The sequence below is a fragment of the Ascaphus truei genome, chromosome 2 (genome assembly GCF_040206685.1).
Source record: "Ascaphus truei isolate aAscTru1 chromosome 2, aAscTru1.hap1, whole genome shotgun sequence".
Lineage (NCBI taxonomy): Eukaryota > Metazoa > Chordata > Amphibia > Anura > Ascaphidae > Ascaphus > Ascaphus truei.
The window spans coordinates 195,332,537-195,338,536 of NC_134484.1; the positions used below are offsets into that span (position 1 = coordinate 195,332,537).

At 40.9% G+C, this 6,000-nt stretch overlaps 1 long non-coding RNA gene across 1 annotated transcript in view; it reads left to right on the forward strand.

Annotated features, from left to right (window-relative positions):
• LOC142487071 (uncharacterized) overlaps window positions 1-5,140 on the forward strand; it is a 66,088-nt gene extending 60,948 nt beyond the window's left edge. Inside the window, exon 3 of the long non-coding RNA XR_012799127.1 lies at window positions 4,663-5,140. This is a non-coding gene — a long non-coding RNA (uncharacterized LOC142487071). The remainder of the gene's footprint in view (window positions 1-4,662) is intronic.
• The last annotated feature ends 860 nt before the right edge of the window (window positions 5,141-6,000 follow it).

Sequence of the window (6,000 nt, forward strand, 5' to 3'; positions counted from 1 at the left end):
CCAACGAATTAACAGGTTGTAAATCAAGTACCCTTTGTGATTATGTTATCGTTTTGTCCTGATACATCATGTCACTTTCTGCTGAGGTCTACTAAGAAACATCTACGTGTGTTACATTTTAAAAAAAACAGTATTTGTCATTCATTGGATGGTGCTATGACATGCCCCTCTGCAATTCTTTCATTCCCATCATGAACTTTAAGCTCTGGTTTTGGAATAACAGTTCTTTTTTAATCATGTTGTGCTTTATGCTTTATGATGTAGTGCTGTTTATAGCTCATCTAGTGTTCCTTTACCCTCATTCTTGTAGTTGTATTATTTAAATACCGATGGGTAACTTGGACCAGTGTATTTGACTTAAGGCACTTACTGTATGCAATTGTGTCTGTGTCCTGATTAACCATGTATATGGAAACCAGTGTTTCCCACCTGTTTAGTGGGGAGGTTGGCTCTAAAAAAAAACTTTCACTTTGATCTTTTTGTCTGGTGCCTATATCTCTATGGGTATGAGCATCTGAATATCTACTCGTTTGATCCCAACGGACATTTGTATTCTTTCTTGTTTCCTCTCTTATTTCCTTCATTGTTGGTAAGTATCCTGCTTCAAATTTCTATTAGATCTATCAAAATTATTATTATTATTATTAATATTTTCTCGGCAATTAGAATTTCTATCCTATTCTTGCCTTTCCCCAATCTCTCTGATAACTTCTGTTAGTTGTGTATCTTCTTGGACTGTAGCGGTTCGGTGTTCTTCCTCCAAACTTGTCTCTATTAGATTTGTTTGAATCTCTACTAAAGCTTCTATCATTTGTGTGTTGGATGTTAGATCTCTCTCCATACTTTGTGCCATACTCATTTACTCTTTCTCTTTGATATGATCTATTTTGTGGTGTCTCTATTGTGTTCCCAATCCTTATCTCTAAATGGGATATCTTTGTATCGTTTCGTATTCAAATTACTGTCTCTAGATTCTCACACTTCTCGTTTCTCTTTATTCCATCCTCTATGGTTCTTCCTGGAGAAATCCTCTTCATCTCTTTAAAAAAATATATATATTTTGACATTTAATATGTTGTGTTCTAAATGATCCAGTTTTTCCTGTAAATTTGAGTATCTTTCTTTAAATGTAAGAGGATCACCAGGTGCCTGAGTTTAATAGGTGTTATAGTAAACCAAGTGAATTACCCTGGCTGTGTTTGTATTATTCCTGCCGTCTGACGGTAGGCCACGTGTGGTCCTGTATGTAACAAGGGGAGAGAGAGAGAGAGATTGAAATTTCTATCAAAATCGTGCCCATTTCTAGTTAATATCTATAATTTAAACATTGAGTTGTGTAAAAAAAAGCTGAAACAGGCTTGGGAATCTGCATGAGTTTTTTTATAATTAATTTTAAGTCATGAATCATTCTTATTCAAATACTAAGAAGCAAATACATTGCTGCTGTTAGCCCCTATAATATGTGAGGCCATCTTCCACTTTCTCTGGAGAATTTCAGTTCCCCTAATTTGAATGGGGCCTTCACAAGATGGCTTCACAGACTTTTTTAGTTTATGGGCCCAATTTTGATTAATTCCGACATGACAAAAAAAAGCACAAAGGGATATTGATGGAATTAAAAAAACATAAGCATTTGGAACATTGTAGAATGAATAAAAAGGATTTGTAAAAGGTGACAGCAAGAACACAATAAGACAGCAATACTGTCTCAGACCTTGCAACTCCTTGTCAACAGAACATTTCTTCTGCGGAAAAGCAGTGCTCAGCTGCAAAGCAGAGAATGTGCTGCTTTTTCACATCTGTGAGTTGGGATCCAAAGCTAGGAAAGTTCAGCAGCTTTATGCACCTCCATAATTCCGTAGAAACAGGGTGAGTTGTATTTATTTATTTATAAAATATTTTACCAGGAAGTAATACATTGAGAGTTACCTCTCGTTTTCAAGTATGTCCTGCGCACAGAGTCAAGACAAATAATACATGTTTACAAATACAGTTACATAATGAACAGGGTATACATTATATACAAGACCTTGCATGCACAGTTAAAGATAATTTGTATTATGGGCGTATGAAACAGTTACAGACCACATTAAAATGTGTGACAGCCTTAGATTTGAAAGAACTTAGACTGGTGGTGGATGTAAGAGTCTCTGGTAGGTTGTTCCAGTTTTGGGGTGCACGGTAAGATGTGGATTTTGTTAGGATATATATATATATATCTATATATATATAGATATATATATGCAAATATAGCTGTATGCTCATCTGCATGTCTTAGGCAGGTCTGCAACCCCGCCTTTCCCCATTATCACCCAGCATACAGCACTTCCACTGCAGCAAGAAATTCTGGGAAATGACATGCAAATGAGCACACAGTGTCACTTTTGGCCTCAATAACCATTTTTAACATGGTTCCCTATAGGCTTAAGCTTGCTGCATGGTCACAGCTTTGAGCACAGCCAGGGTTAAGGTGCATACCCAGAAAACCACCCACAGACAGCTGTTTCGACCTTGATGGGTCTCATCAGTGTGGGGTTGGTTTTACTGGGAATGCTAGAGAGGCTATGGGATAGGCTAAACCATAATACTGAGTTAAGTTATGGTGAGTAAAAAAAGTGACATAAACCCTCCACAGGAAAGCAAATATGCAAATATAGCTGTATGCTCATCTGCATGTCTTAGGCAGGTCTGCAACCCCGCCTTTCCCCATTATCACCCAGCATACAGCACTTCCACTGCAGCAAGGGATTCTGGGAAATGACATGCAAATGAGCACACAGTGTCACTTTTTGCCTCAATAACCATTTTTAACATGGTTCCCTATAGGCTTAAGCTTGCTGCATGGTCACAGCTTTGAGCACAGCCAGGGTTAAGGTGCATACCCAGAAAACCACCCACAGACAGCTGTTTCGACCTTGATGGGTCTCATCAGTGTGGGGTTGGTTTTACTGGGAATGCAAGAGAGGCTATGGGATAGGCTAAACCATAATACTGAGTTAAGTTATGGTGAGTAAAAAAAGTGACAAAAACCCTCCACAGGAAAGCAAATATGCAAATATAGCTGTATGCTCATCTGCATGTCTTAGGCAGGTCTGCAACCCCGCCTTTCCCCATTATCACCCAGCATACAGCACTTCCACTGCAGCAAGGGATTCTGGGAAATGACATGCAAATGAGCACACAGTGTCACTTTTTGCCTCAATAACCATTTTTAACATGGTTCAATATAGGCTTAAGCTTGCTGCATGGTCACAGCTTTGAGCACAGCCAGGGTTAAGGTGCATACCCAGAAAACCACCCACAGACAGCTGTTTCGACCTTGATGGGTCCAATCAGATTGGGGTTGGTTTTACTGGGAATGCAAGAGAGGCTATGGGATAGGCTAAACCATAATACTGAGTTAAGTTATGGTGAGTAAAAAATATATACATATATATATATTTTATATATATATATATATATGTAGCCATGGCTAGTTTTGGACTACTATTCTGCCCTCCTCTCCTGTGCAGTAATCCCTAGTAAGAGTAGGTTTGCCAGGAGTAATTATGGGTTTTCCCCACTCACTGCAGTTCAGTGAGTCAGAGAAGGTAAGCACTCAGGCCTTGTGTCCAATCAGAGGCACGGGGGGGGTCTTACTGGAACTGTACTAAATGAACTGCATTTCCTGATTTAGCCAATTCCTCTCCCCTCTTGAGAGAAGATAGGTGGGAGAGGTGGGAGGCTATTCCCCTTACTCCACCAGGGTGTAAGGGAAGAGCACGGACAGCTTCTAGGGCCCTGACCAGGAGTGTTTGTCCAGGGACATCCTTTGGTGATGGCCTGCTGATGCTAAGCACCCTGCTGTAAGATGGGCAGTCTGCCATGTGTCGGTGTAATAAAGTCTTTTACTGATTCACTATACTTCTCGCCTGAGACTGGAATCTATCAGGGAGAAGCTGGAGAGAGAGTTTCTCATGCAGAGGTTCCTCCCCACCCTGGGGGCTGCATGAGATGTTGGCGCTGCACCAGTTGTAAGTAGAATTCAGTTTTCACCCCAAAAGCCTGTCCTGTTCTTCCCCATGCCAACACGGGAGACTCATGACCCCCTGTTACCAGCAGGTCTGCAGCACACACACACAGGTAACCAGAGTAGCATTTCCCCTAGGAGACCCTATGTGAGATTGGGGGAGGGGGAGGAGGGAGGACGGTTACATATGTTTTCGGATACAAGAACAATCAAGTACAATATGACTTGACTGGAAGAATTCCTTCCCTGCAGTGTTCCTATGGGATAATTTCTTTCCTCATACAGCAATTTATTGTAAGAGGTTTTTTTAAGCGATATTGCTAGATTTATTCTTTCCTCTAGGAACAATGTACCTAACACACGTGAGTACATTTCATGTTATTAAGTCCAGACCAACATATCGCTTAATATACTTTCCAAGAATGCAGTGCTAATTAGAAGGTAATTATCTCACTCTCTTCTTGGGATAAAGGTAACTACTCTGGGTGCTGCAAAGCCAAGGGAATTTATAGCGTAAGACATTCAGTGAAGGCAAGTAACCAGCTTGACTTTTTTGTGGGTTGTATGTTTGGCATTTTATCCTGCAGTTTAACTACTCATAACGCATGTCGTTGTGCAAATCCAAAAATGTGAATATTTCCTTTATATTTCAGACCATAAGAAAAAAACAAACAAAAAAAAGAAGAGAAAAACAAATGTAAGAGTGTTTAGGATGGGAGAGTATTCACAGAATGGAATATACAGTAGTACCACAGAAAGACATGAAGATATTTTGGTCAGAACATGGTCCTGGATTACAATTTGACACAGGAGGCAGCCAGTTCACCCAAAAACAGCATGTTATATACTGCAGGTGTTACACATTTTTAACATACAGAGACTGCAGAAACTATTGCCCTTGTTAACGCGGAATAACGTCATCTACATCTGTGTACAGGTGTAAAATAGCTTCCAGGGCAGTGATTCACTTCGTACCACGTTTCCATTTACACATGTATTGACATTGTGTGCTTTATGTATTTCATTATGCTGAGTATAGTATTGCAGATACAAAGCACAGTGGTAGTACACAGTAGTACACAGAACATATTTCATGCTGTGTCATCTGATAAACATTCTCTGTCATTTTTGTCCTGGTGAAGATCTCAGATGAGACTGAGATGTTGACTCTACAATAAATATGTTTAAAAAAATTTACTATCAATCTTTGACTGGTTGTTCTATTGTTTTGCTAATTTTGTAATTTGATAAACTGCCATTCAACTTGAATTCACACACATATAATATTTACAAAAGATGAATGTGTGGCATTCCTTGGGCATACATGGACAGCTCCCTAATAATAGATGCCTCTGTAACGGGAGACCAGTACTTTTAACACCTTTACATTCCGGGATCGCTTTCACTAGGCAGGACACAATAGGGGAATAATATGGGGGTTATTCTGGTGAAACGAGCAGGCATACAATGTAACACAAAAACAAGGGAAACACACCACAACTGGGGGCATGCGGGGAGTCTGTAGCCTCACTTGGTGCAGGGCGCCTGCTTCTGGATGGCTTACCCTCTTCGCTGTCCAGGAACGCCACGGTACTATCTATGGGATAGATACCTGGCTAACCCCGCTGACTGGGTCTTTGTTCGTTATCAGACCTTGGCCACGTCCCTAGAACTTGTCCTCAGCTTGGCTAGGCTTCTCCGGCACCTCAGTGCCCAGTGCTTTGCTATTGTGAGCAAGGCACCTTTGAAAAGCCTGCCTCTGCTTCACCGGACCAAGCCTAGGAATAATCAAGATGGTCTCAAAAGTCTCTGATTGGGTATTCCCTTACATAGACCTCTGTGTCCTATGTCTAACATGGAACAGGGACTGCCGACCAACCAGTCCATGGATCGTAGTGCAACCATGACTCACAAGTGGGAGGCTTGGCTTGTTGCACTTGTCAGAGTATGGGGGCGTACCGAGGGGCTCAGGTAGTGGTGAGTGGGAAATT